Raw genomic sequence first — 18,578 nt, forward strand, 5'->3', positions numbered from 1 at the left:
ATGGCCAAGGAATCTTTGAGAGGCTGCTGGATGATGGACAACAGGAAATATATCATTCGCAGAGTGTGGGCCGCGTGCAAAAGGTTCTTCCTCGACGGCCCATGTAGTGCAGTGCGTTAAAATTCGAATTAAATAAATTATAATCTTTTTAATTTAGAGAAGGAGTGGTCCATAAAAATATTATAAAAACTAATAAGTAAATATTCTTCAATACACGTCTTTGATTTCAATTCCCATCAGTACATCTCCTACCTAAAGTCATTAAACAGTCCTTTTATAAAGTCATTAAGCATTTTATGAAAGTTGAGGGACCTAAAAAATACATATTAGTTAATAAACTTTACCTCTTCTAACGTCTGATTTTCCAAGAACCCTTGCATTCTAAATTTTACCTAAAATTCACAAGATAGCAATGACACCACAAAACAAACATATAGTTTCAGATTATGATTCTCCAACAGAAATAATCTCCAGTTTTATCGATTAGATTTTGCAGCCAATTGTAAAATATCTGAAGTCATACATCAACACTGATCACTTCATCGCAAGACAATGACGCGCAGTGATCTATTCCCAGCGAGGCAATTATAATTATCATTGATTTCCTGTAACTATACACGAACGTTTCTCATCATTTATATGAATAAGCAATATATAGTTTTCATAACCACTAGACCTAACCACCAAGTCTTCGTACAAAATGTATAATTAATTTACTTAGTTTTATTTTAATTATGAAGTACTTTACATTTGAAGAAAATATTTACTTACAAATTAATGGAACAAAAATTGCACCTGCTTATGCCACTCTATCTATGGGAAAATTAAAAGAAGTTTTTTGAATTCTCAATCCTACAAACCTCTTGTATGGTTGAGATTACTTAACTATATCCTTATGATTCCGAATAACAATGGTGAAATTGTGGAAGTCTTTTTGAAAATTTACTCGTATTCAAACAATAAAACGTATCCAATTAGAGGAAAAATTAATTGTAAAACTAAAACTGTAACTTGTCAATCAACGTAAAAATGTGCAATGGACTATATTGGATTGACGACAAACCAATAACATATACAAACGAGTTATAATTATTTATTTATGTTTGTTCCATCTAAAAACAATATGAAAACGTGGTTTTACTATACACATTAGGCCATCAACAAAATGTTGAACTAATTATTCAATTAAGGGTATTTACAAAATACATGAAGATGGTAATAAAATTAATTTATAAAATTTCAAACAGGTATATCAGTTCATAATAAAATCTAAAGCAATCTTTGATCTGAACAAAACACATATTGATAAATTGTATTCATTATGTATTTAAATATTTAGAAATTATATTAACCTACTTCATAAATATTTCTCTGTTCATGATATGTATTTTTCTTAGCTTTCAATCACATTAAAAAAAAACTATTTTTTATTTATATAATTTTTTTATTGATTATACTATATTACCATACTTTATAAATCCTTTGGGAAAACGGAAATATTAAAGAAAGTTATTACATGAAGTCTAGTATGATATCTTCAGTGATGCATCTTTAAACATGTAAAAGAAAAGTAAAAAGTGTATTTCATCAATTATTTAATATTATTGAACCGGTCATATAGTTTTTAATTTTATAAAGTATTACGCCTTTTTACTGGATTAGGCCATGTCACATCCATGTTGTGTACGATAAGTTAGGATATGAAAGTTCTTAAATTTTTTTAAACATGTCTTGATCTATTGAAATTGCGAGTAATTCTTCTGCTTCAATCAGAATCTATTAAGAAAAGACTTGAAGTAGAAGAAAGCAAAATAATAACTGAACAATTTTTTATAAACAAAAAAGTTTTCATAATCACAACCGATTATAAGACATGTAAACAAACTAGAGTCGCACTAAATTTCCACTGAGAATGGTAAGTAATAAGTAACAAAAAATATAAGCTGAATACCAGCACTGCTAACAAACAATACCGTTTTAACGTTTTTTAAAGAACTCGGGTCACCATGATGCTTATCATGGTATAGTGTTTTAGTGATCCCATCTGATAAGTCAAATCTGTTGAGATATTCATATACTAATGTGTTTACATAAAAGGAAATAGTTGCTTTGCAGAAGATAATTGTTATTTGTACCACAAACAGTGGTTATGCAGTAAAGGTCGAATTGAAAAGTAGTTTAAAATCTTTTTCTACAATAGATCAATGATCTAGATAAAGTGTTTTTTAGGTATGAGTCGCTGTTTATTTCGGTTGTTACCACCGATATGTCCGAACATAGTGATATATTACAAAACTTAAAAGTAAGTACATACAAATTCTCAATCGACTATTTTTGCTACACATTTGGTAATTTATAGTTATTAAAGTGGGAATTATTACGATAACAAATGTAATTTGTCCAAATTAAAGAAGGCCGTTAATTTTGTCTTCGTATCTGTTCAAGAGCCAAAGCTTTAAAATGAATTACAACGGTAATTACGTCACTTGCCTAAACTATGTTTAGCTCTTTTGACTTTCACTCACGCTCACACATAAAATATACAAATAAAACGTTTCGAATCTTATCATAAGTTTTCATTGGTATATTTTGCGAGTGAATAATAGTGTTACGCATACATAATACATTCATTTGCATTTATGATTTCCTTATCGCCAGACGGGTGAGTGATACTGTTGCTAATTTTTCATCTTAAAATCTTAGGATACTGTCGCTCTTAGTGTTAAAGCGAGCAAATTAAAATGCATTATATTGCGTGTTTTTTGGAATTTAATGCATTTTAGCATGTTTATTATTGTGTATCTCTGTAAAATTTCAAGGTTATCCCTTTTTATGTTTATTCTTTACCCCTATATTCAGAATAGTATTTTGACTTTCATTATGAGTTTGGTTAGTTCAATGTTTGTATCTTCCAATAATGTAACTATATAATATCAGGTGAAGATGCTGCGATAACATTTAAGGTGGCCTTAAGTTAAATTCATCATTCACACTTTGTTTCTTATTTATATTAAATTAGAAAGTAAAAAGTAATAAATGCATAAAATGTTAATGAAAAAAAATTAAAGCGTTATATATGCATAAAAACCATGGAACTTTTCTGACATAAAAGTTAAATCACAAATGGTCGTAGAAGTTAAATATTTTAAAGTTATTTTTAGAACATCCGCTAAATTTCCGATAAGTTAATAAAAGCAGAGAACTCTGCAGAACAGAACTGCTCTTTTATTATAACTTAGGTCGTTATCGGCACTCCTTCTTTAACGGTTATATAATTACTTCAATTTCCGTCCTCAATCTTTAGCTCTCATTTATATTCTCCTTTTCTGTTCAAAATATCGTGTAAATGTATTGAATACTTAGAAATGTGTATAATAACTGCACATTAACTCTTAAAATTCAAGAATATATTGCTATGTATACATGCTTGTAGTGTGTTAAGTGTGTACCAACACTATGTATAATAACATTTAGATCAATCGTTTTTATTTTAAAACTGCTCATACATTTAGACCATAAAATCTAAAAAAATATTTTTTCGTAGTAACGCAGATTAATATGTTTATTGAACTTATTTATGCTGCCCTTTTGAAATAACTAATTAATTTACCTTCAAAATATTTTATTTAATATTTAAATAATATTGTATTAGTAATGTTTATTTTTATAAATACATAGCAACAAGTTAGTGTACGTTTAGAGCTAAAAAAATAAATATAATGCTTTTTTCTTAAATCTTTCAAACATTGCTACAACATTTTTAGTGTATGAAATTACATTTTTATTTAAAACTAAATCAAACTATGAATTTACGCATAAAATTCATTGTATGTTACAACACTATTTTTATTATTTGAGATTGTAGTTATTTGGAGTTCTAATAAATTCACAATTTATCCAAATGTTTCTTTGCTCTTGGTCAAAACTTAAGATTAGAATAACTTGAAATAATAGTAGTTATATACATATTATCATAATACACTGGATACTATACTACAATAAAAACAGTTTCAATCAATTACAATATGCCTTTGGTATATGTTTTATAACATTTTAAAAATCAATGGTCTCATAAATGTTTAATTGAATTTATGTGAAAATGAATTATGTAAAGGTGCCAGAATAAACCACACAGTGACAAACACCAATATGTTAAAACTTTCTAACTGGCCTATATTTATTACATTCAACTAGTGACCTACAAAATAGAGATGATATTAAGAAGACAGAATGTTAAAGCCGGTGCAATAATTGAAGAACTGATTAAGACCAGTGCAAGATACTATCCCCCTGTGTACGCTTGGAATGTAAGACATTCAATAGAGTTAAAGTATTACATTGAGAAAACAAATGTTTACATGTTCACGAGTTACTGAACACATTAAGCACCGGTTACATTAGAATACACACACAGTGATACACTCAATTTAAAACCAAATATGCAAATCGTTCAAGAAAAAGCAATCTGAACATTCTCTATTGTTATATGAGATTAATAACTGAAACTTTGGAAATACGAGTTTTGGTTACGACTCGTAACCAAAAAAAATAGCTTTAACAAGCACATAACGTTAATTGTTAGCACTATTTGGTAAAGCCTTCTGATAAAATAAATGTTTATTTTAGGCGAGTTCAATCCTCGATTTAAAGTTCTTAAAAACCAACTAAAATCAATGTGTCTAGTAATTTAGGTGAGAATATACTTATAAATTTACTCATGGTAAACGTTATACATGGATAATGTGGCTCTCCAATTGATGTAGAAACCATAAGGCTTCGACATACCATAATAAATAAAAACATACCGAGTACGAATAACGTACTATAGCGAAAATAGTGACATAACGTTAAGGGAGAAATTACTTTTGTCACAGTTATAAGTTAGCAGCTTCTATTATTCTCAGCTAATAATATTTTACTGTATTGGTAACCTGATTTAAATTCCCATCAGACTAAATATAATATTACTCAGGCACTCTCCTTCTTGCATAAGAAATGCAAATTCATTATGGATCCAGGACAGATTGACCTCGGCGGACTTTAAATTCGGATAAACTGGCAAACAAATATAAAGACTCAATGAGTGAAGATATATTTGCATCGTATTAGAACTACTAATGAAAATCGCAACATTGAATTCTCAGAAGAAATATATAACAAGGCATTAATAATGATTGAAGATATTTTTATTCTTATTTCGAACATACCGCTTATCCATTCCAACATGCCAGCGCCGAACCACCCAGCAGCAGATATCACCAACAGCGATGTTCAACGTGAACACCAATTCGATATGACTTCTTTGGCTACTTTTGTTGCTAATAATGAACGATTGCTTACTGTTGAGCAACGAAATGTGTATGATCGAATAAACGTATCAATTGCAGCACAACAAGATGGATTCTTTTTTTGGATGCACCAGGTTGCACTGGCCAAACACTTCTCATCTCAGTGATACTTGCGCGCATTCGATCACAAAATCATATTGCATTGGCAATTGCTTCATCAGGCATTGCAGCCACCTTACTTGATGGTGGACGGACTGCGCATTCAGCACTTAAATTACCTTTAAATATTCACACAAATCCCGAAGCAATGTGTAACATAAATAATCATTCAAGCATGGCTAAAATTTTGAAAAAGTGCAAAATTTTTATCTGGGATGAATGTACAATGGCCCACAAGCATTCGCTTGAAGCTCTCGACAGGTCCCTGAAAGATATCAAAGATAATACTAAGCTTTTGGGTGCTACTCTACTGCTGCTGTCTGGTGATTTCGGACAAACATTACCCGTCATCCCAAAAAATTTAGATGTTGATGCAATCAATGTTAAAACACAACAATCTTTGCCTGGTAATGAAATTACATTCAAATCAATTGACACCGTTATTGATCCTGATGAAGATGTCAACTATCCTGTAGAGTTTTTAAATTTCCACCACATAATTTGCGATTGAAGATTGGTTCACCTATAATTCTGCTTCGGAAAGACTACTAAAATGACTATCCGAATTAGATTATAGTTACTTAAAGGCTGAAGTGTAATAAGCGGTAACCATCTCAATCGAATTATTGATATTTCTGAATAGCCTATCTAAACTACTAAAATGACGTTCTGAATTAAATTATAGTTATTTAAAGGCTGAAGTATAATAAGCGGCCACCATCACAATCAACTTATTGATATTTCTGATTAGTCTATCTAAAATACTGAATTACATTATAGTTTTTTAAAATTACAGTATACTATCGAAACTGGCCAACAGAATTTAATTTATCGAATATACTAAATAAGTATTCCCTATAGGTCTGAAGTACAATAAGTGGCCACCATCACAATCGAATTATTGATATATTTGAATAGCCTATCTAAACTACTAAAATGACGATTTGAATCAGATTATAGTTATTTAAAAAGTGAACTGTAATAAGCAGCCACCATCACAATCGAATTATTGATATTTCTGATTAGCCTATCTAAACTACCGAATTTCATTCTAGTTATTTAAAATTACAGTATAGTATCGGAACTGGCCAACAGCATGTAATTTAAACCCAATTCCTACACTATTAAAAATAGTTATTCACAAATGTGATTTGTATGCTACTTAATTTGAACTTATGTACCAATTTTGACTGCAGATAAAACATGTAGGTTACAACAAATTATTTTAAATCCAATTAGTTTAATAAAACTTGATTATCTAAACTGTTAACAAGAGTCATTCACACATAGAAACAAAACCTTTTGATTTGTATGCCACTCAGGTTATTTGAGGTTATGCGACCAATATACTCACTTCAATAAATTTGAAAAATCAGTTCAATAAATAACTATAGTTTTGTATGCACTTCAAACATCTTCAATCTCTATTAATGTTATATTACAATTAGGACTCACACAATAATTACACGATATTACAAAACAACACACAAGTTTGATAGCAGCACAAACTGTCGGGAAAACTTGGAATTAAAATAGAACAACTTTATGGCTGTATTGTAATATTATAATGTTTACATAGAACAATTGATGAAACTTCATCTTTGTAATCCGCATTACACTACTGATCAAGCACTTTATAATAACGTAATATTTTCTACAATTTAAATGTAAGCCAATTTTTCTGTCTCTTTGTTGAACTTAAGCTGAAAGTGTTAAGTAACAGTTCACTTTGTATTACGTGTCGTAGTGCAGTCTAACGGATCCAATGTAAAATAATCCAAGACCAACAACAAATTATTTATAAATAAAAATAAATTATATAAACTATTTAAATTGGACCGAATTGTAAATCTAAACCATTCTCGGACCTACCTGAAGACACAAAAAAAGTTTATATATATACTAGCAGACCCGACAGACGTTGTCCTGTACACACGTCTTTAATTCGAAAATTTTAAACATTGATTAATCTGTAACAATCTGGGCTGTTTTGATAGAAATGTCTATTAAAAATTTATTACAATATCTAACTTCATCACATGTACATTTAATCACAATTCGACCACCCGATAATGTGTGAGTATAACATGAGTGATGTAAAATGTAGAGGATGTTTTAAATGAAAACTTACTTAATCTGAAGGTAAAAAAGTTGAAACAAACTATTTTATATCAGGTATATTTTTTTCAATTTAAAACTTAATTTATCGTAATGCCATTGAATGTACAATATTTTTTGATAATCCTTCAAGAGTAGACACAAACAAAATAGATGATTTTCCGATAAGGCTGAAGTATAATAAGTGACCTCCATCACAATCGAATTATTGATATTTCTGAATAGCCTATATAACTACTATCCGAATTAGATTATAGTTATGTAAAGGTTGAAGTATAATAAGCGGCCACCATCACAATCGAATTATTGATATTTCTAAATAGTCTATCTAAACTACCGAATTTCATTATAGTTATTTAAAATTACAGTATAGTATCGGAACTGGACAACAGAATTTTATTTATCTAAAATACTAAAGAAGTATTCCGTATAGGGCTGAAGTATAATAAGTGACCACCATCACAATCGAATTATGGATATTTCTGAATAGCCTATCTAAACTACAAAAATGACGAACTGAATTAGATTATAGTTATTTAAAGGCTGAATTATAATAAGCGGCCAACATCGCAATCAAATTATTGATATTTCTAATTAGCCTATCTAAACTACCGATCTTCATTATCTTTATATTTATATTTCTTGTGTGCGTGTGTATGGAGCTGAACTCCTAAATGGGTGGACCATCTTGGAATGTTTTACATTATATCGAGCAGAATGCGCTACAATCACAGTTTCTAATGTTTTCTATTTTAATTCCAGGTTTTCCTGACAATTTGTGCTGCTATCAAATATGTGTGTTGTTTTCTAACATCGTGTAATTATTGTGTCAGTGCTAATTGTAATATTACATTAATAGAGATAGAAGATGTTTGAAGTACATAAAAAAACTATAGTTATTTATTGAAGTTATTGAACTAATTTTGAAAAGTTATTGAACGATGTGAGTATAGGTGACTTAGGTCGCATAACCTAAGTAGCATACAAATCAAAAGGTTGTGTTTCTATGTGTGAATAACTATTGTTAACAGTTTGGGCACATAATTCAAATTAAGTAGCATATAAATCACATAATTGAATAACTATTCGTCCTCTTCCACGAAGACGTGGCATTTTTCTGTAAAAATATAATTATTTATAATAGTACACAATGAATATGAGTAACTTATTGAATATGTAATTTTAATTAAGTAACTTCTAGATTAAAGTGTATTACAACGTAGACTACGGTATCTAAAATACTAATTAAGTATTCCCTATAGGTCTGAAGTACAATAAGTGGCCACCATCACAATCGAATTATTGATATATCTGAATAGCCTATCTAAACTACTACAATGACGGTCCAAATTATAGTTATTTAAAGGCTGAAGTATAATAAGCAGCCACCATTTTAATCGAATTATTGATATTTCTGATTAGCCTATCTAAACTACTGAAGTTCATTATAGTTATTTAAAATTACAGTATAGTATCAGAACTGGCCAACAGAATTTAATTTAAAACCAATTCCTACATTATTAACAATAGTTATTGACACATGTGATTCTCTATTAATTTAATATTACAATTAGCACTCACACAATAATTACACGATGATACAAAACAACACACAAATTTGATAGCAGCACAAACTGTCGTAAAAACCTGGAATTAAAATAGAAAAACATTTGAAACTGTGATCGTAGCGCATTTTGCTGGATCCAATTTAAAACATACCAAGATAAAAAACAATTTATTTATAAACAAAAAATTAACTGATCAATCGCTGCACACTTAATATTTACAAATTTCAGTTAAAAGTGTATTTTACTAAAACTTCCAATTTTATATCTGGATAACCTCTATTAATATTCCTGATTAGCCTATCTAAACTACCGAATTTCATTATAGTTATTTAAAATTACAGTATAGTATCAGAACTGGCCAACAGAATTTAATTTAAAACCAATTCCTACACTATTAACAATAGTTATTCACCCATGTGATTTGTATGCTACTTAATTTGAACTTATCTGACCAATTTTGACTGCAGATTAAAAATGTAAATTACAACAAATTATTTTAAATCCATTATTTTAAAACTTGATTATCTAAAATGTTAACAATAGTTATTCACACATAGAAACACAACCTTTTGATTTGTATGCTACTTAGGTTATTTGAGGTAATGCGACCAATAATCTCTATTAATGTACTATTACAATTTTAGCACTCACACAATAATTACACGATGTTTTATTTTTATTTTCTTCTTTTTGCCTGTTGGCTGGCCTTTATAAACTTATAACGCGGCCACGTAGTACACTTTTTATAACTTCATGCTATTATGTTAAATGATGTTATTTGCCGTATTTACTTTTGAAACATGAACCTTACAAAACAACACACACACACATTGGTAGCAGCACAAACTGTCGGGAAAACCTGGAATTAAAATAGAGAAACATTTGAAACTGCGATCGTAGCGCATTCTTCCAAGATCAACACTTAATATTTACTAAGAATTTCAGTTAAAAGCTAAAACTTCCAATTTTATATCTGGATAATCTCTATCCTGCAAAGTGAGTACAGAATATATTGAAATAAGAAGTGTTGTTATTTTTATATGTTTATGCTTACTCTATGCTTCCAAGACTATAATTGATTAAACGTACGGCTGTGTTGTAATATTATAATGTTTACATAGAACAATTGGTGAAAATTTAACTTTGCAATCTGCATTAGACTACTGATCAAGCACTTTATAATAACGTAATCTAAATGTAAACAAATGTTTCTGCCTCTTTGGTGAACTTCAGCTGAAAATATGCACAGCTGTTAAGTAACAGTCCACTTTGTATTACGTGTCGTAGCGCAGTCTGTCGGATCCAATGTAAAACACTCCAACATTAACCACAATTTATAATTACAAATTTAATTAAATTTGCCCGAATAAATAACTATAATGAAATTCAGTAATTTGGATAGGCTATTCAGAAATATAAATAATTCGATTGTGATGGAGGCCACTTATTATACTTCAGCCCTATCGGAAAACCACCTAATTTGTTTATGTACACTCCTGAAGGATTAACAAAAAATATTGTACATTCAATAACATTACGATAAATTAAGTTGTAAATTAAAAAAATATACTTGTTATAAAATTAGTAATTTAAAATTACAGTATAATATCAGAACTGGCCAACAGAATTTATAATTTAAAACCAATTCCTACATTATTAACAATAAGTAGTTATTCACACATGTGATTTGTATGCTACTTAATTTGAACTTATGTGACCAATTCTGACTGCAGATTAAAAAATGTAAATTACAACAAATTATTTTAAATCCAATTAGTTTAAAACTTGCTTATCTAAACTGTTTAACAATATTCACACATAGAAACACAACCTTTTGATTTGTATGCCACTTAGGTTATTTGAGGTTATGCGACCAATATACTCACTTCAATAAAATTTGCAAAATGAGTTCAATAAATAACTATAGTTTTGTATGCACTTCAAACATCTTCAATCTCTATTAATGTATTATTACAATTAGGACTCACACAATAATTACACGATATTACAAAACAACACACAAATTTGATAGCAGCACAAACTGTTGTGTAGCGGTCCCAGTTTGCTCAGTCTAGGGGGTGGGTTCTCAGAAAATTCCCAGGACTTCTCATAGGCGTCCATAACAATATGCATAGCATTCCAAAAATCTATCCCCAAAATAATTGTTTGAGATAGAGAAGGTACAACAATGACAGATAAATGTTTTTGTTTTATGAGCGAGAGTAATAGGAATGTTGGCTCTTCCAATAATCTTATGTTTCTGGTGGTCAGCAGTTTCTACAAATTGGTTGGACAATGGCCGAATTTTTGCCGGGAACTTATCAAAAATCCATATCAGGTCTCTTCCGATCACTGTATTTGAAGCTCCAGAATCTAACAATGCTTTGCAACTAAATCCAAAAATTCGAATTGGTAGATAAGGTCGAGGATCATTAGCGGAAGTTTCAATCAGAAAATTTATACCTTTAGGCAATGAAGCCAAATCACAATTGGACAAATTATTGTTTGACGGTAAATAAGATAAGGGAGGTACTCCTAAGATGCCCGAGGAGGCTCCCTTCGTACCCCGTTTTTTTGAACTACACTTAGGACAGGTTGTTTTGCGATAACCAGCATGCCCACAGCCATAGCAGAAAAGTTGCCTCTCTTTAGGACAATTACTGTACATGTGGCCTTCCTCACCACAATTCCAACATTTGGACTTCCTTGGGGCAAAACTCGTAGGTTTATTAAGTGCATGAACTTGATGATTTGAGGAATTCTTGCAATTATCAGTGCGAGAGTAAGCTAGATCAGGTTCTAAGACGGTGCCTGGCCTAGGAGGAGGCCTACTATTTGTAGTTCTCAATCTTCCCAGCTCAGCCTTACGTCCCATTTGTCGGAGTTCATCAATAGAAGAGATCACAAACATACAGAGTTTGTCCTGCAAATAATGATTTAGATTCTTAAGAATCTGACGAAGCCTGATGGGTTCCGGAATTGGATTTGACAAACGACCATAAAGACCCTCCATAGAAGCAATGAAAAGATCAATATGCTCTTGATCGCCTTGAGTTCTGTTCATAATCTCCTGCAGCAACATATCGTCATAATCCGGCGTCTGAAAAACAAGTTTCATCTCCGTACACAATTGCTCCCAGGAATCGACTCTGCCCACGGTCGACCGATACCAAATTAAAGCATTGCCGGTAAATAAATCAACTGCTGACCTAAAAAGTTGAGCTTCAGAAACTCCGCGAGCATGACGAAGTTCCTCAACCCGCTGCAAAAATGCACCAATGCTCTGGCCAGGACCATTACTAAACTGCAAACCCCATTTGAAGACTGGTATAGGCTTTGCAGTTTCTGCCTCTATACATGACTCATCAGGTTTCAGTTTCCTATTTCCAACCATAGTAGATTTTCCTTGTCCAGCATGTCCAAGAGGGGGAAGGTGCTTTTCTTGTGCGATATTCTTCCGATTTACATTTCCTTGAGAGGGTGGAGTTTCTGTATTGGCACCTTGGGAAGTGCCACCTTCTTCCGCAGTATTCACTGACGTATCTTCACTCGCCTTCTTTTATTCGTAACAATGTTTTTTGTGAACCTTAAATTTTATAACAGAGAGTAAGAGTTAGATTTTATTAACTTTGGCAGACAGGCCTGATCAACCTGGAAAAATCCATATCAGCTGGCTATTAAACAGCTGCAGCTCCAGCTGGCCAAACAACAATTGACTCCTACTTCCTGTTGGACTTTGTTACTTACTGTCAGGCTTCACGAGGCTTAACCTCTCTCTCTCATGGCGATAGTTTGAAGATTGTTCAGTTGGAAATTGAGTCTCCACGAGGTTATCTATATTGTCTTTACCTACATTGCTCCCTTCCTGGCCCATTACTGGATTGTTGCCAAGGTGAGGTATTTTAATATTCTTTTAAGTCAAATAATGTGTGCTACCAAGAAATTATAAATACTTTTGAATACAGATACTTGGAATTAATTTTTCTTTTCTCAACCAACCAGAGTAAATATATTAGTGAAATTAAGAAGCAGAAATTACTTGAGCCTTTATTAATTTGTAAGTTGTACTCATAAATATAAATCCTTTCAGATTGTAAATATTATCATAGTGTTTTAATGGTTCATATTTTCTTAGATCCAAACATATGTTGTTGCAATGGTTAGAACTTTTATTTTAAATAATGCATTTGAAATAACAACAAAATGTACTTTAGGTAATAAATAGTGTTGTGTGGCCTATAAGTTAAAAATTATCTGTTAGTCTGTTTTATTTTTGCTGTTGTTTGTAAATTCAGGATAATAAATGTTGGTAATTTATGCTACGTGCTTTGTCAAAATGTAAGTAAGAAAAGGCATTTGTAGAATAGGAAACAAATATGAAAAGATGTTTTCAAGTGAATTCTATTTAAAGCTTATTTTAGTTAATAATTTATTTTTGGAATTTAATTAACTATATCTCATTATATTGACTACTGTAGATTGAGTAATTGACTAATAGTTAATTTTTGGGGTTATTTACATTACAAACCGATTATATATCTCTCAAAATACTTCATGTTAAGATTATTTCACGGAATATTTAGGTTTCATTGTTATTATTGTTAACATAAAATTTTACGTGCTATTCTGAAGCAACTATTATACATCTTTTAGTGTCAAATATTTTTGTAGATTCTATTGTCTGAATTGTGCTCAGGGATTTGTTCGGGAGCGGTTTGTGTGCCTCCACATAGGTCTGCGTACCACTACCTACCCAGTGCCCGTGCTATACCTGCTACTGTGCCTTCCTCCCTGCCCGTGAGCCCTTACGGAGGCGTATGGTTGTGATCTACGTAGTTGAATAATTACTTATACATATCTTTCTTTATTGGATAAATATTGATGTTTAATGTGCTTTGTGTAAATATGTGTCTAGTTTATGTAAGTATTGTTTGATTGATATCTATGGGTAAAATACCAGAAGTACTAGTGGCCGGCCAAGGTAATGTTGTTTAGTGTATAATTACTGGTGTTTAGGGTATATTGTATTGATAAATCTAAGGGTTACCTGTACCCTCAGACTGTTGAGATCCAAATACAGAAATGGTAATCAAACCTTTTTCCATGATATGAAATGTAAAATTACATAATTTTAATAAATATTTCATTTGATAAATGTTTCTTGTGCAATAAAAAAAAACACAGGCTCTTAGAATTTTTCTAAACTTAATGATTACATTGAATGAGTTTAGCTTTCTTACATGTATTTCCTTTTCTTAAATTTACCTTGTATTTAACTCACTCTTACTTTGGTTGGTTATAAGGTCATTAATTTTACAACATCATTCAGTAACGGGTCTTTTCCTTGTTCTGACTCCGGTCTCCTACCACACCAGTGGCGTATATAGAAAAATATTTTGGGGGGGGCTGAAACACCGGGGGTTCGGGGGGGTATGGAAAACCCCCCAGTAGAAGGGGGGTCCGGGGGTCCTCCCCCGGGAAAATTTTGCCAATTTAAGTCTTAAAAACACAGGTTTAAGGTTTTTGGCATGTATAAACGCTAAAATGGAAAGAATGAAAATCACTCTTTCGGAGAGATTTTTAAGTTTTTCATGGCGAGTTTCCTTCTTTTCGAGCAGGTTTCACTTTTCCATTTTAGCGTTATTATGTTTATATAGAAGGACCTGTATCCTTTGTATATTATTTTTGTATAAAATTAAAATTCAAAACTTAAGTGTCTGCTAGTTTGGTAGTTTACAGTTGTTAAAATAGAAAATAATAGAGGCTATAAAGTCCTATTTTTAAAATCTTTGGTTTAAAATAGTTGTTATACAAAGAAATATATTGTCCTACGTATCTAAAACACAACACACCACAATATTATAAGTTTGAAACTAATAAATGTTGACTATATACTATATTTATTTTAGCAATTGAATTGTTATTTTAGTTTTTTTTAATTTTACCTTAATGAAATCAGAAATAGTAATTTCAGTATGCACACAATTCAAATATTTATATCGTTAAAAAACTAAAATCTCAAACAGCCTTCCAAGCTACAATAACCAGTTATTGTAGGCCTACTTTATGAACTGTTACAAAGGAAGAAAATGAAATATAGCTAAAAGTATTCATGAAACACTGTTTATTGTCATTTTACAAAACAAAATCCAAATTTCTAGACTTCAGTGAAAATTGTTTTAAAACTTCCTCATCAGTTATGGTAATGTCTCTATGAATAGATAAAAGTGCAAGACCATTCAACCTGTTTTTCCGAAGTTGTGTTTCTCAGATACGTTTTAAGTCTTCGGAGAGATGAAAAGCTCCTTTCTGCAGAAGCCACTGAAACGGGTAAAACCGCTAACAATTTCAAAATATTAAACATGTTTGGGAAATAGTCTTTATCACATTTTTCAAGAGCAGAAATTGCAGTTTTTGGCAAACTTTCTTTTTCTTCACGATTCCACTTTTGTTTCCACAGTAGAAATTCACTTCGTACCTCATCTCTGAAAGATAGATCTTTTTCATAAAACGTCAGGGCAGGTTCCAGGGATGAAAATTCCGTTTTAATGCAGTGCTCAGGAAGAACATTCTGTAGTGAGTCGATTACTTCCCTGTGGTTTTTAAAACGCTCCTGAAGTGAACAGCAGAAATCGTCAAGGTATGGTATATACACTACACGCCGGTAGTATTCTTCCACGTTTGTATAAGGAGTATTGCAGCGATTAGTTTGCTTGCGACATGTACGGGGGGTTTCCTCTTTGATACCTAATTTGTCAGTGCTTACTTTTAGCTCACTGAACAAAGCCTGGAATGTCTCTTCTGCTTTGCTTCGCCTTTCCTTTACTAGTTCCAATACATTGGAAATCTGTTTGTTGGCTTGAGCAAGATCTATATCTTTCTTTTGGAGCATCTCTGAAAGGCGGATAGTCAAAGAAAGCAAGTTGTTCAAAATAAAAAGACATGCAACAAACTGAAAACTGGTCACGGAGGCAATTAGTGTGTGTGCTTTTACAGAAGCTTCTGCAGTCGATTCTTCTTCAATAGTTGATAGAGCGGTAATTATAGGCTCCAAAGCTTCTTTAAACATTATAACTGAATCGTGGCGTTGCACCCAGCGAGTCTCACACAGACATATAAGTTTTTTTCTTTTCATCTCAGGGCAGCATTCAGAAATACTTGACTTAAGTATCGCAGTTCTCTTAGCTGACTTGTGAAAGAAACTACACACCTCACTGATGACACCCATACAATTCCTTATCATAGGGATTTTTGATGCATCAGATAGACATAAGTTAAGAGAGTGAGAGGAACAATGTGTGTATATGGCTGAGGGTACTTTTTCACTTATGTATGCTTGTACCCCTCTGAACTGGCCACTCATGACAGAAGCCCCATCATATCCTTGACCACGTAAATTGTTTAAATCAAGTCCAAGACTGGTTAGACTTGACATTAATGTATTGGCTAAACCTTGACCTGTTACATCATACACGGGTACAAAAGCCAGAAAATCTTCCCTAATTTTAAAACAATTTCTCGTCAACATATCGGACACAGAGGGAAAATTGTTCAATTTGGCTAATGTCTGTTGTCTCATCTGCTAATACTGAATAAAATACAGATTTTCTCACGTTGGATACAATTTTTGACTGTATTTGGGAACCAAAAATACCTATAATTTCATTTTGGATAACAGAACTAGTATACATAGTTTTGCCACCACCAGTTTCTAGCTGTGTTTTAAGATTATTGTCCCCGTAATTAGCCCTGTACCTTAATAAAGAGCGAAAATTACCATCATTTTGTATAGGCTCGTCAAGATCCACTCTTCCACCATCACGATGCCCTCTAAGAGCAATTTGTTGCCTTCCACAAAATCTAATTGTCTGGATTATCGGTATAATTCTATTTTTGTTTTCCTGAACATTCATTTTTCTCTGCATGTTGATACTGTTTATCACACTTTCTGTTTTTCCATGTACTAAGGATTTTACGTCTTCAGCCATTAACATTGCAGTTTTATGATATTGTTTATTTTCATGTTGCATGAAAACCTCCCTAGCTTTCTTAAGCTTTGTAGTAAGTGGTTTTGATACTAATACTCCTAAACTCTGATGGTTTCCTTTCCCACCTGTGTTGTGTGAGAAAAAAACACAATATTTACACAGGGCCCCTTCCTTTGCTTCCGAATAAGCTAACCATTTGAAGTCTTCCAACCACTTATATTGAAAACTTCTGTTATTTTCAACTTTAGGAAATTCGTAACTACGTTGAGGCTTCCAACAGTTCTCAATAATTGAAATTTTCTCTTCATTTTGAAGTGAAAAGGAAGTTGAGGAGCAGTAATGACCAATATCATTGATATTGTGAACTAACAAAGTGTGATTACTCTCGTTAAGGTTATGTTCAATTTCACCTGTGTGATCCTTGATCTCAACAACGCTGCCAGTTGATGTAGCACAAGTGGAGGGACTCGGTGTTATTTCAAACGATGTCTGCTCGTCGATCTCAGACGAAACACGTTTTTTCTTCACGAAAAAAGCTTGAATCGAACTCTGTCTCTTCATTTTAAATGTTTAATGTAGCCTATGTACTTCACACGTAAACTGTCAACTATAAAGTAATCAGATCATGTTTAAATAACGCGACAACAAAACATATCACTTGATAACAGTCACTACAATCACAGCACATATGCATACAGCACTTAAAATGTCACCATGGGTGATACGCACTAGACAACAGCAGACAATGGCGTGGTAGTGCGGAATGAGGTCAGGTGTGGTGGGAGTGGGTGGGGGGTTGTAGGAGGAGGAGGGTTGCTAGGCAGCGGGGCCGCGGCGACACGTCATCGTCATATACGCATGCCTGGCGCTGGCACTACACGAGCGGCCGACGCGACAGTCAGGAGCGTCAGGCTACCTCGCACTCTTTACAGTTGCAACGCTTATTTGCATGCTTACAAAATATTAGTAATTTCAACCTCTGAAAAAAATAAATACGGTATTGAATATTGTTAGGTATCATAATGTATTCTTAAAATTCCACTATAAACTATAATACTAATGTAGTCGAAAGTATAGAAGCACAGCTTATTGAAAATAAAAATAAATTATCGTATATAAGTTATAATATTTTTTTTGTGTTTCAAATTTCGGGGGGGGCTCGAGCCCCCTGAGCCCCCCCCTTATATACGCCCTTGTAACCACACTACTACTGGAAACAAGGTGGCGCCCTCGGATAGTACCGTTAACAGTTAACTCTACTACGCCGTTAACTTGTGAAAACCACACCTACCCTTCCCACCCCCTAGACTGAGCAAACTGGGACCGCTACATTTGGCGCTGTCAACGTGGGGCCTGGCTTGTGTGGGGACTATATAATATATTTGTGATTTTTTTTTTGTTCTGATGGTGATTGATATGGACATTATGGTTGGTTAACTTGTTGTATATTGCAACAC

The sequence above is a fragment of the Homalodisca vitripennis genome, chromosome 1 (assembly GCF_021130785.1).
Source record: "Homalodisca vitripennis isolate AUS2020 chromosome 1, UT_GWSS_2.1, whole genome shotgun sequence".
Lineage (NCBI taxonomy): Eukaryota > Metazoa > Arthropoda > Insecta > Hemiptera > Cicadellidae > Homalodisca > Homalodisca vitripennis.